This window comes from Lygodium microphyllum, chromosome 10 (genome assembly GCF_053477565.2).
Source record: "Lygodium microphyllum isolate KBCC chromosome 10, Lygodium_microphyllum_v1.1.10, whole genome shotgun sequence".
Classification (NCBI taxonomy): Eukaryota; Viridiplantae; Streptophyta; class Polypodiopsida; order Schizaeales; family Lygodiaceae; genus Lygodium; species Lygodium microphyllum.
This window is the reverse complement of record NC_141144.1, coordinates 58,946,416-58,969,335: the sequence shown is the minus strand read 5'-3', so window position 1 is coordinate 58,969,335 and position 22,920 is coordinate 58,946,416. Positions and strand designations below refer to the sequence as shown.

Here is a 22,920-nt window from a genome sequence, read left to right as displayed (position 1 = left end):
TTTGGGTACCATTCTTCTCATCAACCTTCTTAACACAAAAATCTACAAATTTATACCCCTTCTTCATAAAATAGAATAAATCTCATTGAAATTTCTTCTTGTTTCTCTTTCTTTTATACCATTACTTTTGGTTGAGAAACCACCTTTTCCTTTTGCATTAGCAAAGAATGCAACATTTACATTCTTGCTTCCTTCTCAAGCTTTTAGCTACAACTCCTCCTCCATTAGGAATGCACAAAATTTCCCAACATCAATGCTTGATATCTCACTTGATTGTTAAGAGATATTACTAGTCCATCAAACTTTGGTGGACAAATTCACAGACAGTGTCGAGCTAGCTCCTCAGACACTAGTCTTTCATATCATAATGCCAACCATATGATCATGTAGATTCTTAATTCCCATGATGAACACTTTAGTTGTCTCTCATTTATCAAACTTCTTTGTTGCTAGGTGGTTCTCTAAGTTTTTGATCCTTGTTTAATTTCATGTTTTGTAGTACCTCTTAGTGTGTTCCAAGCCTTTGATTCCTTGTTTCTATGTTGAATTAAGGTTAGGTAATTGTTAGAAGTGCTTGTAACTAAGGCAGATAGAGCATGTGCATTCCTTTATTTCCAATCTCATGAAGGATAGATTATCATATGAAGGAACCATTACACTTGGATTCGATAGGTTAGGGAGACAAGCTATGGTTTTGGGTCAGCCTCCAACACCATCTCTAGAAGCTTACAAGAGTGAAAATAATATGATTTTGAACTTCCACATAGTGTATTTTATACCATCTAACTCACCTTCAATGAAGGTTGGCAGATGAGTCATCAATATTTGAAACATAGATGCAATGACATGGCTTCATAATGTGCTAGAACCACTTCCTAATGTAGACATTGCTTCTTTGTACAATTAAAGCATGTGTCTCTCTTGTAATCTTCAATCCTTAGAAGTTCTTGGGTTCTTATACCATGTAAAATTATAGCACAATATATAGATTTAAGTAAAGAATAGAGAACATATTAAACTAGTGAAGAGCTAAAATTATTTTATTTACAAACAAAGTGATATGATGATGCCTCTATCTAGCCACACACTTCCATTGTGAAGCTAAGATGGTCATCTAGGTAGATCCTATGTGAAGAGCTTAAAGCTTATTGGATGAACTTTGACTCACAAATGGATAGACCATGGTTCTAGGAGGGTCTTGTTTTTTTGGTTCACAAAGGGGTCCTCGATAGATCTCGCACCCCACAACTCAATGTAGTATTCCTTGAGTCGCTATAAACTTAATTGTTACATCTCACCTGTTAGCTAGACCCATAGAGGACCCACATATGTCACTTTTTTTAAAACCATCAATCACACAAACCTCATTTGACATAGATTTCATGACTGAATGAATGTCTAGACTCATATATGGCTTCTCCTTTGATGGGGGCATTACAACTTTGAGCATCATGGATCATTGATTGCACCTTACAAGTGTGGCATTTTGGGCATATGTAAGACCACTTGAGGCTTGGTGATTCCCATTAAAATTTATACTAGTTCACTTTTTTGTTAGAGTTGCATTGTCAAAACTTGCTTTGATGAATAAAGCCTTAATTAAGTATCAATCTACACATTGCAAAGTTTGAAAGACCATTTGATCTTAGATGGAATATATATATATATATATATATATATATATATATATATATATAGAGAGAGAGAGAGAGAGAGAGAGAGAGAGAGAGAGAGAGAGAGAGAGAGAGAGAGAGAGAGAGAGAGAGAGAGAGAGAGAGAGAGAGAGAGAGAGAGAGAGAGAGAGAGAGAGAGAGAGAGAGAGAGAGAGAGAGAGAGAGAGAGCCATGTAAACACAAGTGCAAAACATGACAAACATTTCAAAAAATGAATACACAAAATTAATCTACTTGTAGGCCATAAATAAATGTTATTATTTATTCAAAGTCATGCTCTACAAAGGGTTCCTCCCTAGGATACTATCCACTATAGTCTAATGCATCCATAGCTACTATGGAACTTGTTCAAGTTGATTGACTTTTCATTTTGCCCAACAATACTCATCATGGTTTGATTTCTACAAACATTATCGTATACTAATATGTTATGCATTGACTTTTAGCCAACATAACTTTAATCTCTACAAATGTCACATATAATACTGGAGGATGGCTAACACAAAACACCACCAACAATGTTAAACATGTCCCTAATTCTTGGATATTTGAATCTTTCAAAATAAAGCAAACTTTAAGATAGTAGTGGTTTGTCCTCAAATAACATTGAAGAAGTGGCTTGTACTAAAGTAGGTTTCTAAAAGCATTAATGTTGAGAACATTCATTAAAAAAGGAACTAGCTTGTTTTCAATATTCTAACAATACATTAGCATTTGTGCATAGCTACACCACATCATTAGAAACCATATTGTATTTAAAGTGGACACTAGCAACATGTGCCTTAGTTGTTAAATCTTAGCAACATAGAAATCTTTTTTCTAATATGAGAATAGGTTAAGCAAATATTCACAACCTATTACCTGTAAGATGCAAGATGATGCCAATCATGCAAAAGCACAATTTTTTGAATTATGATAGGATAATTTAGGAACCATAATTTATGATATACATCAAATGATTGCATTGTTAATTTGTAATGTAAATCCAAGAACCAAGTTTGCTCCTATGCAATTTGTATTAATGGTGGTAGACTCCTAAGGAAAAGTGAAGAAGCTCTATCTTGACTGGCCAAAGACCGCTGTGGCAAAGACCGAGCCACTTTTAATTGGGTTGTCAAGCCAACTCTTGCGAGTTGTTGCACTGAATAAGTGATATTGGTAACTAATTTTTATGATTTATCTAGCCTTTCTCAATAGTTATAACACTCATTCGTAGTAGTCTAACTAATCTAATATATAGGACATCAATAAGCTTGCTTAATCTTGCACATAATCTCTTAACTCTTCACGGCCAGGTCTCTACACTAGACACTAGGATACAAAACCTAGGATTTTTATCCCATAAGGAATTGATTTTAGGGCAGCATAGATCCAATGGATCTATCTAAACATTTCCATTTAAATTCTTTTAAAATGATATCTTCTCTACCTTTATATAATAACTTCCTCTATTATTTATTAATCATTTTTAATTGTCATAGATTAACACTCCGTGTATACTCTTAATTATGTCAAATATAAAACACCATGTTTATATGGATATTTTCTTTAACAAGAATAACGTTTAAATTGTTTTTTAATTTTTTTAGAAATTTAATAAAGCATAAAAAATTTGACTTTTAGCTTTTCCATGGAAAGATCATAATTTTTATTGATGCAAAATATAAATTTTAAAAATGAAAACTGAAATATTTACTAAAAAATAACCATTTTTTGAATTTTCCAACATGTTACATGATCTCAAAATATCAAAAAATTTCAATAAACTTTTAAAATTGTATAATTTACATGAAAAATATTATAACTCATAATTATGCAATCAAAAATTTTATAAAAATTCATATATTACCTTTTAAGGCCATTTTAAAGCAATTTAGTTATTTTTTATTCTTAAAATATAAAATCAAACATATATAAATACAAAAAACCATTCAAAGTTAAAAATGAGAGTTGAAGATATTTTATAAAAAATATAAATTGAGAAAATATTCATGCCACACCATTAATTTTTGTTAAATGAGATAAGACACTTACTTGACAATATGAGTCGAAATTGTGCTTTTGAAGTCAATGTCTCTGAAGTCCAGTAAAGGAAATCAATCTATCAGCTCTTCCCATCCCAATACACATTCACTTTGATGATTCTCCATATTGCTTGAAAGCCACTTGTTTCATAGATGTTGGGGTACCCTAGCTTCAATAAGGGCTTGTTGATGAATTTTTTTCCCGAACAAATTTTATTGCTTTGATTACCGTGAATTTGTGATCGTGACACTTGACCACTTGCCCAAAACTTCATTTTCCCAATAATCTAAGAATTTCAAATCGATAAGCAATGTAATCATGGTCAACAATGCTATAAACTTGCCAACTTCCTTTTCCCAACAATCTAAGAATTTCAAATTGATAAGCAATGTAATCATGGTCAACAATGCTATAAACTTGCCAACTTCCTCTTGCTCCTTTTTCTTCTCTTCTACTTCCTGTATCTCCGTCTTATTCTTGTGTGTGGGACTCAAGCATTAAGGATGGTGAGGCAAGGAAAGACATGCGTGGAGGCCCCTTTATTTGATTTTAGTGATAAGCTCCTGCAGGGAAGCCATTGCAAGTTACCATATTATGCATGTGATGAGAGAGAAAGTGATGGAAAGACTTTAATCTCTCTCTCTCTCTCTCTCTCTCTCCACAAGAATGTCTTCCATAGCTATTGACCAAGCTTGGCTTAGCTCTACTACCATAATTGATCTAAAGCAGTATATCTGCATCACCTCGGGCTATTACAAAGCCATTGAGGGAAAATGTTGTGAATTGCCTTGTGTAAATACCATTCTCATTAAGGTGACCAACATTCGGTTGCATAATGCATGGCACTTGGCTGCAGGCTATTCGTCCAGGGTTGTTTCTGTGGAATGTGCAGGTTGACATTTTGGCCCTCTTGGTGCGTCTCCTCTCTTCTTCACCTTCGTCTCCCTCTGCTTCCTCTGCTTCATCTTCTCTCTCTCTCTCTCTCTCTCTCTCTCTCTCTCTCTCTCTCTCTCTCTCTCTCTCTCTCTCTCGTGTACTGATCCTTTGCCAACCTTTCCGGATTAGAGCCAGTCGCAAAGGAAATGTTCCTCACACTGCATTCTCACGATATCCAAAAATGCATAGTCTTGTGGAGGGATTTGTGAGCCGAACTGCGCTGATCAGTGTGCAATATGGTGTTGGGGCTTATTCTCGATAAACTTTCATTCATGAAGCTGCCTACTGATGCTGCCATTGTAAGGTGATATCTTCATGTCCGCATAAATGTGATCAAGAAGCTAGACAGACTGCTCGTGTACTACGCACATACATGTGCTACCCCTTGGACAACATGCTCTCTCTCTCTCTTTCCCATTCATGGCGCTTCCCTTCCTTGCTGGCGATGATTCTTCCCTTCATGGTAGCAATCTTCTGCAGCCATGGCTTGTTGTCTGTTCTCCCTTTCTGTAAGGCTTCATTCATATGGCGCAGTGCGAGTAGCTGCAAGAAGACCCAAATCACAAAACCATGTAGTGTGGACACAGTTTGCCATCTAGCCTTCTACGATGCATGCTTTTCGACCTGCCATTCGAGTGGGATGAATCGACTGCAGGCTTATGTAAACTGCAGCGTTTTGAAGAGCTGTGTACCCTCCCATCTCTCCAACTGCAACTATCACGGGATCGGTCATGTGAGGCACTGTATGTAGAGGGCTAGAACAGTTGATGTTACGTGGCGACGTAAATCTTCTCCTTAGACCTCATTGATGATGAAGGTTTGAACATTGCTCATCATCTTCATCTTCATTATAAGCAATTAGGCCACGAGGACATTCAGCAACGTCTCGTTTCTTGCCAACTACAACTCGAGGCCTTTACCACTAGAATCCCAATCCACAATCCGACTTACCTTCTAGGACCTCCTCAACATCTCCATGTGGCTTGGTGTCAATAGCCACCACACTTATTGAGGCCTCCAAACCCACACACACTATTCTCTTAACCTCTTGTACCTTCCACATCGATTCATAGCGCCCCCCAACTTCCTTTTGTTCATCATCTTCATTATTATACATGGTAGTAGGTACAAGCATCAAGGCCCTCTACCTATTGCTGGTCTTCGTCTTCCCGTCTAGAGATAGCGATTCCGTGGAAATAACCAACTCTTTTGATGACCTTATCAAAAAAATTTCACATTCCATTGCTTATACAAAGTGAACAATTATAGCATTGAGATTAGATCCCTTGATCTCCACTTTTCATTTGCATATTCTCCATGTAAGACATTATTAGTCTTAAAGAACTTGAACTTGCCAAGACCTTGTGGTTTGTTTGATATGAATTGGCCTTCATAAGAGTTTCCATCTATGAGTACCCATTTCCCATGATCAAAATTTCCAAGAGCCCAAGTTCCACAATATTGGCTCATACTTTCTTTGAAATAATATGTACCCACACCATGTCTTTTATTATCAAACCAATCACCTTGATACATATCACCATTCGCATATATATAAATCCCATAGCCCTTTTTTTACCAGCTTTCCAATATCCATCATATGAGCTATTGTCAGGATATTTTTGTACTCCAAGACCTTCCTTAAGATTGCTACTATGTTGTCCATCATGAACTGCCCCATTTGCAAACTTGTAGACACCATACCCTTGCTTCTTTCCCATGTCATATGTACCTTCAAATATGTATCCATTTGTGTAGTTAGCAACTCCATGCCCATATGGTATGTGATCAACGAGCTCACCACTCCAAATCTATTATAACAATCATGCATTGGCTTTAGCAAAATATCCAAATAGATCACTGCTTAAAAACATTACTCTAAAGAAGATTGTCTTAAAAAAAGATGACATGTTCCCCTTCTTCCTCTTGACATCATGCAATGGCCTCATTCTTTTTCTAATTTTCAAAAATTTCTCCAATTCATTTCCTTTCCCCCTCCCTCTAAACCTTAGAATGGACGTCTTTAAGAACTTTGACATCTAATGGTACAATCTCACATTGTTGACCACCAAATAACATAGAGTCATTAGATTTATCTATAGTTGTGGGTAGACTAGGGGCGAGGTATTCATAGAGGGTTCATGCATCAAACCCTTAAAAGAATAAGGGTGAGTCAAATGATCCTCACAATGAGCTCATAGAGTGTAACACTTTGGCTTGGTGGCCCTGGTCAAAGATACTTTGGTTAAGGAGATATCATGTGCTTTGCATTACGGGTTATGAGGGGCATGCAAGTGTTACTTAGGTGATGTGCCAAACCGCCATAAAGCTCCTAGACCTGCCTCTCTCTTCACTAAAGCCAAAATCAAATTTGGTGTTGGAAAGAGGGGAATCATGGGAGAGAAGACAAGATCTTATCTTCTCTAGATGATAATAATTCCCTATGGGAAAATTTGAGATTGGTCATGGTTGGGATTCACTAAGGAAATCTATCAGATTTATCTATAGCACCACCTTTCTCTTAGACTGTAGAGACACGGCCTCCAAAAATAGCAACAATGAGCACCACATCTGCATTAAATTAATGTAAAAAGTTAGTAACAATGTGACAATTGTGTACGATTTTGCTAATTTTTTTGCAATATTAGGCATTGTTTCTAGGTGTTGTCATATCTCCTTACATTTGTTGTCATCTAAGTGCTTGAGAGGAGTTATTGCTATGAATGAGAGGAGATGAAGAGAATGTCTTCACATAGGGTGTCCCTCACTCCCTCACACACTCAACACCACACTCTCTTACTCAAGCACTCAACTCACCTTGAAAAGATGGGGATGAATAGCAGACAATAGATGAACATCAACTTCCTTTACTTCTTCATGTGGAATAATATGTCCTTAAGTCTAAATGTGGCATGCAATCTACATTAGAATCTAAGGGAACCCATGTACACATTCAAGTTCGTATCTTCTATCATTGAAGCCCATAGCAAGAGTTTGTCGAGAGATATTGTAGGATGAAGCCAAGGATTGAGGGCATGAATTGCACCTTATGAAGTCACCCTTATGATTGGGATTTGGTGCCATTAGTCGAGGAAAAGAAAGCTATAAGCTGCAAGTGGATTTACAAAGTAAAACATAATGCAGATGGTAGTGTGAGAAAATATAAAGCAAGAATGATTGCTCCTTAGATTTCCAAAATGGACCTATAATATTATCGAAATCCTCCTCAGAAAAAATTCTACTTATCCACCATGAAACTTTTATTCTTTGTAAATTTGTGATAAGCATATTATTCTTGAGATCCTTATAGGGGTCATGGAGTTTTGAATGACTTAGGATATGTTGAGTTGCTTTGTATAGTGTTACTTCATCAAGAATCTTCCAATTGAAAGATGATATACTTGTTATTGGCAAGTCTCTGATGTGTCCATACATAACTACTCTTCTTGAGGAAACAATGTATTGTGGATAATATACAAAAATCCGACCTTCAATAAAAAATACCGTGGTCTGATTAGTCATAGATAATCTTTTTAAATTCTTTATGAATGGCATGGAAAGTTTCACTCAAGCTCTTCACAAGATGCCACTTAAAAGCTTGTTGATGGAAAGATATCTATAGCCAATAATGCATTCTCTATTACTTGCCTTAAGAAAATAGAAAATACATTTACATATATTACTCATATCAGAACTTACAATGTGTTTGTAGAGAAAATACATTCATTTGGAGGCATGTGCATATCCTTTGCAATATAAATATGTTGAACATGAGGAAACCACTCTTGAGATATAGTTTTGAAAGCAACAATCCATTCCTTCCAATGATAATTTACATCCTCTCATTTCGATTTTTTCAATTGTGGAGCCCTTACATGATGGCAACATGGTAACCTAATCATTTAAGCTAAAGGTTATAGGCTCCCATTTTTCATTTGCACTTTTGTTATAGACTATGCAAGAGTTTATGGAATGAGAAGGATGCATTGTGGATGCCATGTAAAAAACAAAGAAAGTGCAGATAATGTGTAGAGAAAGAAACTAAAAGAGAAAGACCAAAGAACTCAAAGAGAATGTCAGGAAGATAAACAAAAATATCATGAATGTAAAAAATTATATTGAAAAATCTCCTAATTTCCAAAATAGTCATCCTATCTTTATGACGTGTTTTGTCAACTTTCTTAGCTAATAGCACCTTTGGGACTACCAAAACATGACTGATTTTGGAGATTTTAGCTAAAAAGAAGAAGATTTCACCTTTGGGATGAAATTGACTCTGCTATTATCTACAAAGCAAACACAACAAGAATACCATATTCTTATATATTGTCAAGGAGAGGGCTAAGAGGTGAGAGAAAGAAGAGTAGAAGAAAGAGAAAAGAGGAGATAAAATGAGTGATGAGAAAATATAAAGACTAGAATTATAGGAAAGAGGAGAAAGAAGCCATGAAAGCTAAGTACAAGTAGGTGAGATGAGATACAATAATTGTATTATGGTAAAAGATGTCAAAAATTACATGTCTCACACCTTTTATACCTATGCCAGTGTGACAAGGTATTATTAATAACTTTCTCACTAAAACATGTCTTCCCAACTTTTTACAATCCACCCCTACCCAAAGGTTTTTGCTCGTAAAAACAAATTTACAATGGAAAATAAGGATAGATGAAACAAAGTACTACTTTGATTTCAACCATACAAAAGATAAAAATGAAACGAAGATATAAAATAAAGCCTCTACCACCATATACATAATTCAAATTACTTCAAAAGAAATTAGAGCCTTTAAATCTTCAAGAAACAGACTTTGTAAAGAATAGATAGCTTGTTGTAAAAAACAGGCCATGTTGAACAAAATTGCCATATGTTTTGATAAAAGTATCCAAATAGGGCATACCACATGTCAAAATGTAGCTATTGAAGAGTCCTTTGATGCTATGTAGGTGACATATTTCTAAAAATTAGGCAAAGTAAAGTCTATTCCAAAATAGACTGCTATCTAAACCCTATTTATTTCACAACTGGCTCCCATATTGACTATGTCTTAACCAGTAATGCCTCCTAGATATAGAAAAACTCATCCAAAATAGAATCTAGCCTCTAAGAAGCTTCCTCAAGTAGTAAACCCTACAACTTGATCAACTACTCAATGATAGAGTGAGAGTGAAGCTTTTTTTCACATTGACCTATGATCTCCTCCAGGAATGTACGGAATAAGTCCTGCAACTCATCAACTATTTTCACTTGGGTGTGCCATAAAAGGGTTTGAGCTAACTAACATGAAATATATTATGAATCTTAGCGGAAGGGGGAAGTTTCAATCTACATGCCAAGTCTCCAATATGCTTCAAGATCTTGTAGGCTCCATAGAACGTGTGAGCAAGTTTATTGCTGGATCCATCCTTTAAAGTAGAATAGTGAGACTTAGGTACTTTTAATAAAACTAACTCTCCCTTGTGGAACTCCAAGGGTCACTGCTTCTCATTAACATACACTTTCATTTGATCTTGATCTTTTTTAAGATTCATCTTACATTGTTGAAGAAGGGTCTGCATTCTTTCCGATTCTTCCTTTCCATGTGGGTTAATCTTCTCAACACTGAAAATAGCTGTGGGCAGGGTCACCTTGTACCCATACATAGCCTCAAAGAGTGAAACTCCAATGCTAGTATGACTGGAGTTATTATAGGCAAACTTAGCCAAATGCAACCATGAATCCCACGTGTGCTGCACATCATGAAAAAAATGGCAAAGGCAAGTCTCCAACCACTTATTTACCATTTATGTCGTCTGACCATCAGTCTGCAGATGATAGGTTGTAGAAGGAGCCAATTTAGTACCCATGGAGCTAAATATTGCATGCCAGAATTCATTCATGAACTTGGCATTCCTATCATGCACAATCAATTGTGGTAATCCATGTAATCTAAATATTTGGTCCATGAACTAGCCACTTATGAAGTAATGAACTGGGTCTTGGTGGGAATAAAATAGGTTGCCTTAGTGAGTTCGTCTACTAGTATATAAATGCTATTTAAATCATTTTTGGTAGTAGGTAAGCCATTAATAAAATCCATGGTAATATATGTCCATTTGCCTTCAAGGATAGGTAATGGCTGCAACAAACCACTTGGCTTATGGGTGCTATACTTGTTCTACTGATGACAAGGCATACACTTCATGACATAGTTGTTAACATCTCTCCACAATCCTTTCCACTGGAAGTTTTTGATGATCTTATCATAGGTCTTTAACACTCCAAAATGTCTAGCTATAGGTGAAAAATGCAACTCCTCAATACTTTTTATCTTGAAAGAAGAAGTAGAGAGAATAATAATCTTTTCATTAAGCCAAACTAGGCCATTTTTAAGCTGATAGTATGAGTTTTCCTCCATAAGACCTTGTTATAATTTTCAAAATACGTGGCTAAGCTCATCATCCAAAAGATAGGCCTCTTGTAACTCAATCTATTCACCATGTAACTCAATCATAGCTGAAAACCAACATGCCCATATTCTAGAAAGAGAATTAGCTACCACATTGTCTTTGCCCCTTGTATGAGTGACATCAAAATCATAATTTTGCAAGGTAACTATCCACCTACACTGCTTAGGGGTGAGATTTGATTGAGTAAGAAAATAATTTAGGACCCTGTGATCACTGTGAACTCTAAACTAGCTACCATATAAATAATGGTACCATTTCTTTATCGCATATAGAATAGCCAATATATCTTGGTCATAGAAATGTAATCTCTTTATCTATAAGCTTATGACTTTCAAAGGCAATAACTCCATGCTCCTGTAGCAAAACAACCCCTATGCCATGACCACTAGCATCACATTGTATGGCAAATTCTCTAGAGAAATCTAGGCATACTAAAATAGGAGCAGAAGTGAGTACTTCCTTTAACTAGTTGAAGCTACTATCTACCCAAGTGCATCCTAAAAGAAATATTCCTTCTTCAACCTATTAGTCAAAGGAGCCGCTATAGTTGCATAATGCTTAATGAATGTAATGTCCCCATTACTTAGTTTATTTTAATAAACAATGTGCGTATACATCCCAAAAATTGATTTATGTTGAAAACAAAATAGTAAAGATTGCACATTTGAAGATAATTGATGAGGTATTATATGCCAGTTCATGGAAGGAATGCTTGGGAACCCTCCCAAGACAAGTTAATTCAAACTATGTTTGTAGTGTAGAACAACAAAAAGTACTAGCCTAGTAGATAGTCACTTGGTAGTTAAGTACTCTTGGGCGACGTCACTGTCGGGCCGGATGGATGACCTCCCGAGAAGCTTTTCCTACAACTAGTGGAAGCTTCTAACACATAGCCAATGGCACCAATGAAGCCTTTGTAGCCCATTGCCAAGTATGCCAAGGCCAAGATGCCAAGGTCTATGCTTTGGTCGCTGCCTTGGCGTGAGCCTTGGAGTGACGCCTACCCGATGATGTGATGTGCGGTGCTTGCCCATATATTTGTAGATTTTTATCCTCGCGCTACAAAAATGGAGCCCTTTCTCTGATGCCATCGATGATGTCATCAAAGATGCTAAAAGAAAGCATTCTCTCTTTATCATCGATGATGTCATCGAAAACGTTAAAAAGCAAGTGTCCTCTCTTTAACCCCCCGATTACTATATAAACATGGATAGAGCATCACGTCAAAGAACACAACAACTCTTGTTGAAGTCTCTTTGCATTTGTTGATGTGACAAAGCTGTGCTGCAATCAGCCGCGCCTCTCTCTCTCCACACCTATGTAGAAGCACTGCTCAAATACATCAAGCTTCTTCCATGGTTGCCAAGAGATGTCGAGATGCTGAGCGAGGTCATGCTCGGAGAGCTCCCCAATGCGAGGAAGTAGCTGTTATTGAGGGAACTTAACACGAAGCTGAAGCGCAAGTGGAAGTTATCCCCGAATCCATTCAACTTGAAGGACCAGTTACTCCACAAAAAATTGACGTTGCGGCCATAAACTGTAATCACGATGGATGGCCGAACGGAGATAATCAGGTTTAGTACATAGAAAAATGATTACTTTTAAGCTATTAACTCTACAACTTCCTAAAATGAGAGATAAGTTAGTTTGTTACATAGATTACGATAAGCTAGAATGTACTTAAACTTACAAAAACATGTTAGTATTGTCAATTGCGTTTTGGGAAGGAACACAGGAATTGATGGAGGGGATAGATTCTATGTATCACATACATTGACAAGTGTGTTAAAAATGTTTTTGGTTATGATTGATTTTGGATTTGTGAATGATAAATTATGGCTCTTATGATTTTGTGCTTGCATAGACGGACGAGTTGTGGATTGTGGTGGTTCAGGACATTGGGGTCCCCAACTCAATGCTCCCTAACACTCTATGGAGTGTGAAAAAACTCACATGTGGGTGGGGGCCCTATGCTCCCGAGGGAGGTAGGTGTTTTTGGTTTTTGATCACTCGAGCACCTGAGAGGGCAAAGGGCCGAGTGAAAAGTGCCCATGCTATGCAAGATGGCTCCTGAGGCTCATGGAAGCTTAGAGGGGCTCTGACTAGCAAATTCCCTATTGACTGTGAATGAAGTGCGATCACATACAACCCAATCTCGAGGGATTGTAAGGTCTCTATTCTAGGCTGGACAATGTCTTTTTGTGGAAAAACGAATTTTGTACCTCTTTGCAAAGTGATAGTTCTGGATATTACTATGAAATAAAGTATTTGATTTTCAAATTGTTTGTTATGTGCTTAAGATAGAGTTTAACGAATTGAGTTTAATAGAGTAATAAAAGGAAACTGATTTTATATTTTCAAACGACGTGGTAGCTTGCTTTGCTAATTAGAAAACTAAGCAAACCCAATCAAGGAAAGTGGGAGGTTTCGATCCTGACGATTGAACGCCTATGGTTGGGTGGACCCGATAAGTCGGGTAACTTTCCACAACACTAGATAGAGCTTATTAAATCGTGACCCTCGCAATATTGGTAGGATGAGTTAGTAGGTTTAATACCATTTTAGGGGGCCATTATATCTTACGGGTAGGGGGATCGAGTTACACTCTCCCCCTCACTCTCTTTGAACCAAGTGCGGTGTTAACCTCACTCCTACCTTTGATTGACTACAAAGTGGTCTTTCTTAGGTGGGTGCTAGATTGCTATTTTAGGGGTGACTTGTCCACGCTTTCTTGGTGAAGTAGAACTGAGATTCCCATGTTCAACTAAGTCCCAGGTTTTCCATGGGGAGACTGGATGGTGATATGCATGGATATGAATTTCGGTTGACTAATAAGCAGACTCCTCCGAGTCTATTGAAGGAGGCACCTCACAATGAATATGCAATAAAATGATGATAGACCAAGAAATCCTCTAAGTGAAGTAGTGGTAGTAAGTGTTGGCCAATCTCTAACACACTGCATCTTCTTAGGATCAACATGTATCCCTTTTTCACTGACGATATGGCTCAAATAATCCACCCCAGTTTGCATGAAAGAGCACTATTCTCTTTAGCAAAGAATCTATGATGCCCCAATACATCAAAAACCTTCCTCATATATGATAAATAGTCATGTAGAGTCTTACTGTAAGTCAATATATCATCAAAGAAGACAAGGATAAACTGAAAGAGGAAAGACTATAAAATCTTATTCATTAGAATCTGGAAGGTAGCTAGAGCATTACTAAACCCATATGCCATCACTAGGAAATGATATAACCCATTCCTAAATGTAGTTTTAACTTCATCACTCTCTTGCATACAAATTTCGTTATATTATGACCTTAATTCAACCTTGGTAAAGAATCTAGCCCCCTTGAGCTCGTCAAGCAAATCATCAACTCTAGGAATTGGATACCTATTCTTCATTGTGATCTTGTTTAGATCCATGTAGCCAATATATATCCTGAAGGATCCATCTTTCTTCTTCACAAACAATATTGAAGATGCATAAGGTGAAGAACTAGGCTCAATGAGCACCATGTGCAAAAGCTCTTTGATATGCTTGGCTACTTCTTCACACTCACATTTAGACAAGGGTGGCTTATTGATTGGCTTTGAAGGAGGCTCCAAATCTATGGGGTGGTCTACTGCTCTCTTAAGAGGTAATAAAGTAGAGACTTCAAACAAGTCCCTATACTCCTCAAGTAGAGCTTTCAAAGTTGGATGCTTACTTGAATTCTTGGATGGATCTTCTACCTCATTATTCAAGTGTAAAACAAAAATCTAAGATCGTCTTTTGTACTCCTTCTTGAGTTGTTCAATGGTGATAAGCTGAAAATTAGATTTACAAGGGATTCCATGTAGATAGATAAGGTGCCCATCAGTGGGTGGCAAACTCCATGTACAACAATGAGAAATTCATAGTAATCTTTCTTAAAGTCATCAACCAATCACACCCAATTACAATATCTATGGGTCCCATTTTCAAGGCAATTAGGTTCACTTGTACCTCATAATTTTCAGCTACTTGAATGGGAACTTGTGGGAACATTTGAGTGTTGATTTTCTCTTTATTATTAGCTACTTGTACTCTTGTAGATTGTTGTAAATCAGTGGAAAAATAGTGTAACATATCCACAACTAACTTATTCACAAAGCAATGTGTACTACCACTATCTATCAGGATAAACATATCCTTTCCATGAATGGTACCTTCATATGAGGTGTATTAGGGCTCTTTAAACTTGTCCAAGCATCCATGGAAATAGAACAAAGGGTAGCGGTAGTAAGAGGTAAATTTATCCTACCAAGATCAAAAGGGATATGCCCACGAGGGTCAAATGAAAATCCATCTACAACCTCATGAGACTGATCAAAATCAAGATCCTCATCATGCTCTTCAAATTTAGCTTCTTGTACACTCACTATTGGTTTCTTCAATAACCTCATCATTCATATCCTCAAGTACTATCATATTGTAATTCTTGGCCTTAGCACAAGAAAATCTTCATTCTCTCATCTTGGACCTTCAACCTCCATAGTCAGGTTGACCCCCTGACCTTGGAGGACCTGGGGAATCCAAAGAAGAGCATTTCAGCTCCTGACTTTAACTGAGGACTTATTCCCCAACACAAGACGCTTCATCATGGCACATTAAACACAAGGATTAGTCAACGTGGAGGGGAACATTGCTCAGTTTTAGAAAATGGCATAGTTTTGGGCAGCATGAAGTTCCAAGGCATGGCATGATTTACAGGTGGCGCAATCTTTCTGGCCACCATAGGGCTTTCAAAGCCCCCCTAGTGGGCTATCTCGCTCTAAGAGAGTTTGGTGAAGTTCCTCTTGCGGTGGTTGCAATCAGTCAAACCCTAACTTCCTGTTTCCTGGCACCCATAGCCAGGAAGCTTCAAGCTTTTCCATTCTTCAAAATTTTCAATTTCTAAGCACTAACAATGATTTTAATCATTGATTGATCTTCTCCAAAGTTAGTTGAAGGTTTGAAATCTCTATTTCAAAGTTATTACCCTTGGTGCATCTCTTTAATTTATCAAACAATCCACATCTGACATCTTAAGTAGCATAAACCTTGAGATGAGTGCTTGTAAGCATTGATGTTGCATTTTACAATCATGTTGCTAGCTAGATATTGACTCAATCTCATTTTTTTAATCAAAAAATTAAATCCATCAGGTGCTTTATAAGATTTATCTCTTCTTGCTTGGTTGTAAGGCTATGTGTACAACTATAAACACATAGACCATATCCCATATTAGCCTGCTGGTATATCAGAGATATGAGTGCTATTGTACTCTCCTCTGATTCATCCAAGAGCATAGATTTGATCGATAAGTCGTGCTCCACCAATAACTCCTCTAATAGGCCACATTATCGGGAAGAGCCTGAAGTCCAGCCAAAGCTCACCTCATTGAAACCTAGAAAAATAGTAAAGCCTAAATCAAGGGTTGTTCGAAGAATAGGACCTTCTAAATCTTAACTTGAGATATTGCATATGTATGATTTCCAACTATCTACAACTTTAAAACTTGGCTATCAGTTCTGACCTGTAAAGGACTAGACACTACCATTGCTTAAGGCAATTGGTAAGACCTTCCTATAATGGCCATGGCCTATGTAGATGTAAGGCCTCAAATTTGCAAGTTCAATGGACAAGATTTCCATCCTTGGCAAGTCTTCGTAAAATACAAAATGATGGAAAGAGGCTACTGGCCCTTCATAAAAGGGACCAAAATAATTGACCCATCCAATCCCCTTGATGTAGAAGATGATGAACATGCTTAGGCCATCATCATGCTTCATTTAGATGAATCTTTAATTCATCATATTGACCAACTCTCCACTACTAAGGAAAAGTGGGATGAGCTTGAAAGGCTCTATGGTGCTACAGGGAAAAACTCCAAGATATTTCTCAAGATTGAGTTTTCCAACTTATAATACAAATAGGGAGAAGATCTAAGCAAGTTTATTTCAAATATGAAGGGGCTTATGGCACATCTAGCCTCCGTTCAAGCACCCATCCATGATGAAGATGCCATTGCCATCCTGCTAAAGTCTATGAAGAAGGTTTTTCCAACCCTTGTGACTACCCTAACTAATATCCCGAACCCAACCTTGGCAAGTACCTGTTGAGATATCGAGCTCCACTCGTGATATGCCAGGGTGACCGTTGTGCATTTACGTCACTGACTTGTTAGCTGTAGATGCGGTTGGTACACCGCCCATGAATAATAGCTACATGATAGCTATTCTTATCTACTCTAGTTCGTGGCTCAGTTAATATGCCACCTTAGTTAGTTGAGTTTGGTTTGAGACCCATATATAGGATTCTTCTATTTCTATGTACTAGAGTTCTTTTTGGCTTACACAACTAAGAAGAGGAAAACTGTTTTCAGCCTCCACCTTTGTGTGTATTCCCCCATTGTGCAAGCAAGAAAGCTACAAGTGAGACTCCTTCCTTCTCTCCCACAATCTTGACAGTACCATCCAGTCTTGCCTAGATGAAGAGAAGAGAAACCATACTGAACGAACGCCAGCAGTCACTTCTCGTGAGCAAGTGTTAGTCCATACCGCTTCTACTAAGTGCTCCTTCTGTCACAAAAAAGGGCATATTGTAAGCAATTGCTGGAAGAAATACCATGACAAAATGACGTGCAACAAATGCAAAAAGACTAGTCATATCATCAGTATGTGTCCTAGTGTTCCACCAGTATCTAAGGAATTGGAGGCCAACTTTGCCTCCCAATCCACAGATGATAGAATCTTTTGAGTCTTGTAACATCCTCTACATATGAATATCCTTGTAGCCTGATTTATAAAGGCATCCCATTTGATTGAGGGGGGAGCTTTAACATGTCTTGTGATGCAATGCCACCTTGGCATTGAGGGGGGGGGGTGTTACAATATAGGCATGGGAATTCTTCCTAAGCAAGGATCTATGAGGGCAAATGCATGTGAATGGGCTTAAGGGGTAGAGGAAACCCTAACCCTAGCTTGGTAGAGGCTATATAAACAGTCTATTGGTCACTATCAAGTGTGAGATAGAGTGTACCCAAGTTGTACTTTGAGCAACTTAGTAAGCAAGATTTTGTTCTTGTACTTTGAGCTCTCATCTCCCTCTTGTGCACATTCTTCTTGCTGCAAACTCTAATTTTCCACATAATTGATAGGCTTCTTTGGCCCAACTGATACCATATTCTAGCCAACATTTAGATTCATCAAAGCACATTATCTATTGATACTCACTTAGTGTCCCTTGACATTAGAGCTTCTTCTATCTATTGACACATTCAATTTCAACTCCTTTGTCGTCCGATCTTAGTTATTTGCTAATGCTGCTACAACTAAAATAGGCAAAGATTCACCCTCATGCTATTTCAAAGGTGTCGGGTTCTATACATGGCAAATGAGGATCAAGCTCATCTTGATGAAGAAAGGCCTGTGGTCTATCACAAGTGGTCAAGAGAAGAAGCCAAGGTAAGTTGCATTCTTAGTAATATAGGAGAAAAATGATGACAAAGTATGAGCTATTATCAAGCTCGAACTTGATGATAGCTACATTCATCATGTTGATGATCGTGAAACCTCTCAAGCAACATGGGATTGGTTAGAAACCTTGTTTGGAGCCTACTCAAAATCCTCCAAACATGGTTTGCTGATTGAAATTTTTAGCCTGGAAATGAAGAGTGCTACTTCACTTGCACCTCATTTGAATTATATGGAAAGCTTGTTAACACAACTTATTGGAATAAATTTGAAGATGGATGAAGACATTTGTATTGTTGTACTTCTCAAGAGTCTACCAATTGAATATGATCATATGTCTACCACATTGATCAACATGTCAAAGCTGAAATTGGTGGACATTAAAGCATCTCTCCTTGAAGAGAAAAAGAAGATAAAAAAACAAAAGAGAAACAAGCACCTCAAGAGGAGACCGACAATTCCTCCATGTGAAGGACAAAGGAAAAAATAACATAATTTGTGATTTTTGTAGAAGACCTAGGCATATTGAGAAGTTTTATCATGCTAGAAAAAGATCTCAAAGAGTATATCTTGTAACAGTCAAAGAAGAAGAAGACAACAATGAAGAAGAAGAAGAAGAAGAAGAAACTCAAGCGTAAAAGGATAGGACCCATTAGTCCTTCTTTTGCATCTCAAATTTCGATAGGTTTTTTTTGGTTTTGTGTGTGTACTTGCTTAATGTTCTTTCCATAAGCTCTTTTACTCCTCATGTAACCTATGTAACATAACCTCTACACAGTTAATGAGGCCTTGTAACAGGCTGTAGCTTTATATGGTTACATTTTCCACGTCTACACTTAGCAAGGTTCTACTCTTAATAGCCTCTATATACTCAGTGCTTTTTATGGTTGTGATTAAGGAGGAGTGTTGAGAAATGTGCAGCCATACCCGCTTTGTAGCTGCTTTGTATGGAACAACAAGTCAAAGGATCACACTGACAATAAACCTTAGACTAGGTCACTTTATGCATGCTTGATTAAAACCATAGTAGTCAAAATACCATGGTCCCTTTCCACTCTCTACCACCTAACAATACCACCTACTGTAAGCCTGTAAAAGGCACTCATCCCCACACTCATTTTATCCCATCATTCTCATTCATTTGTACTTGCATTATGCTTCAATAATATCAAATCTTCTCTTTGGCCATTACTTATAGTCCATTATGATTATCTTCTTGCTCACTAGTGATTCACCGTAGCATGATCCTTAATATTTCAATAGTAATAACATGTATAATCCTTGTAACTAATCAATGGAGTCCCAATCAATGCTATCTGGTTGAAATATTTAAATATTCAATGACTCCACTCACTCATGGTACCTGTGGTGAGGGATATAATGGCATGATAGGCTCCCTACATAGGCTTCGAATCACCAGGAGGTGGGCAAAGTTCCCCTTGGGTTAGTTGGTTGCACTCCTTTGGGATCTTTAATAGTGGGGGAGATTCGTTCCACTATTTTCCCACTATCTCCCTTGGCATACACCTTTTTCCTCGGTGTGAATATCAAGATGGCATGAGCATTCTAATTAAGCAAACAAAGATGAGATGCATAACTGAAAATTTCTTTCAGTCTTCAATGATATGCAAGATTTGATCAATGAAAATTGAAATTAAGAAATAGAGGTTGATTGAGGGTCTTACCAATGCAATTTAGTGACTCAATGATTGCAAGTACTTACCCTTTACAATATTTCTTTCTTGGGCAAAGAGAATCATACAATTAGATCAAGATTATGCATTAAGACAATATGCAAATGACATTCATGATGAAATAGGACTGAAATGAATGTTGAATTTTAATTAAAAGGTTATGATCAATGAGAAGAAACACTAATACCTGATCTATTGATTAATTTTAGAGAATTAATTGACTAAGAATCTCTCATCAACAACCGGTCAAGCTTTAAACAAGTGGATGTTGAGAGACTCCAAAGATTAAGCAAGTAAAATACCTTGATCAAGCTTGAAGAAGTTGATTGATTCACTTGGAATCAAGCTTCAGTCCAGTGGTTGAAGAAATTTTCATAATCCATTATAAAGCTCCAATAATCCTTGAAGAATTCAGCCCATACGAAGAAGATTAAATCCTTGAAGAATCAATGCTCCAAGCTTGCTTGAACACTTGAATGTCAAAGATTCAAGCTCTTTGAACAAAAGCCCCAAAATATAACTCCATTATGAGCTTCAAGACACTCAATGTGCTCAAATCTTTAAAATTTATTCAATATTGAAGTCAATATTTCTCCCAAATGGTAGTAGAGAAGCCTTGGAGGTCAGGAAGAGCCAAATATTGGAGAAATTGAAGCTTCCTGTAATGTTCCACCCGCTTTCGCATATGAACCCCCCTTAACTTTAATAAAAACTAATTACTTTTTAAAATCGGCACCCCTTATTGATGCCGCCGGCGGAGGGAGGGGGAGCCACAGAAACCAGACGACGTGGCGGAGGGTGGTGACAAGCACGAGGAGGAAGTGAAAGATGACAATGGAGTGGACTGCATGGTGGCAGCTCCACCCTGGCCGCCCACGAGGAGGGGAGGGCCTCCATCATGCCCCCCATATTACCTGCCTTTCCCACTACCCCCCCTCCCCCCCATCGTAGAAAAAAAGGGGAATACCACATCCTTGCCCTGTTGCCAAAGAGAGAGAGATAGGGAGAGGAAGAGAGAGGGAGAGAGAGAAGAAGAGAAGAAGAAGAAGAAGAAGAGAGAGAGAGAGAGACAAGGAGAGGAAGAGAGAGGGAGAGAGAGAAGAAGAGAAGAAGAAGAAGAAGAAGAAGAGGGAGAGAGAGAGAGAGAGAGGAGAAGAAGAGGAGGTGAGGAAGAAGAGAAGGAGAGGAGGTGAAGAAGAAGAGAAGAAGAAGAGGAGGAGGAGAAGAAGAAGAGGAGGGAGAGAGAGAGAGTGAGAGACTCTCAGAAGGAAACCATTCCTCTTCCCCTCCTTAGAGGGTGACCACATGTGTTGATCTTCTCTCCATCTTTTCACGAGTTTAACCCCCATCTCCTTGCCAGTTTAACCCCATCGCAATCAAAAGGAGTCACCCTGGCACACCATTTCTCCGACGAGAGAAAGAGAGTGAGATTTGTAAGCTAAAGGCATGGGCCCAAAACAAAGGGAGACATGCATCAATAGCAATCCCATATCCAACAATTGAGCCATTAGCTAGGGCATTTCTGCGAATACGAATACAATGTCAGGTATGGACAATTCATATCCAAATATCCATGTACTAATTACCATCTCCACTATCCATTGAGGCATAGGCATGTGCATGAATTCATTTCAGCAAGTAGCTTGAATTTATTTTTTGATAGAACTCATAGGAGATCATAGGTTAATTCCTTTTGCAACCATAGATGACCTTGCATAGATTTATGCATATGGCGCATTGAGGTTTGCACAAACCCATGTACTCAAATACTTTGCATCCCAGTGCTACGCAACAAAGTCATGTGCGGCATAAAGAACATAAAAGGGTACTTAAGGGTTATGCACATAGTTGGTGTATGCATGGGAAAGATTATATGAAACATGCATCGATGGTACTCAAATTGACCTTGCATTAAAGTCTTGCATCCATCCTATGAAGATTTCGCATTGAGTAATGGTTAAAGAATTGTCTTGTACTGCCAACCGTGGGTTGAGCACAACTCGTGTGATAATTCAGGGATTACTTTGCATTAGAAGATAGCCTTGCATTGTTAGAGATTTGTCTTGCATTCTTTAGGGGAAAGGAAGGTAAAGTCAATTAAAAGTTTACATAGTATCACCCTTTGATCCCAAGGGGGAGAGCGTGTATGCGATGGGAAGGTTATCATGACTACTCCTGCAACGTTGGGAAAGGATACCATTGTTTTTGTTGAATGATCAAATAACGTCCTAAATGCTTTTGCTAAACTGATTGTGAAATGTGATTTGGATGATTATTCCAAATGTTTGTATTTGATGGTAAATGCATGGCAGGGATTAGTAATGACAGGTTGCCATGGGAAATAAAGGAATGTTTTCTTGGAAGATGATATTAGGTTGATTGCCTTGATTGTGCTTGATTCTTAATTGGATTAATTAAGGAAGGATATTTTGCATGGGTGGATCATCTCCAAGGTCACGCCACATTTCAACTCGAGAGGGAACTGCTCGATTCATGGGTTGAAGGTTGAGTGGTGAAAAGGCCAACCCCAAAAAGTTGTGTATCACTCCTAGTTCGATTGCCTGGGGTCAGTGGAGCTTTGTGGACACCCCTTGCTTAGACTGGAATGGAGTTGTGGACTGCCATGAGCCCAACGTCTAGGGTGTTGGAAGATTCTATTCTAG

At 37.8% G+C, this 22,920-nt stretch overlaps 1 pseudogene; it reads right to left on the bottom strand.

Moving 5' to 3' along the window:
- Window positions 1-5,897: 5,897 nt before the first annotated feature.
- LOC148030038 (uncharacterized) overlaps window positions 5,898-22,920 on the bottom strand; it is an 85,225-nt pseudogene continuing 68,202 nt past the window's right edge.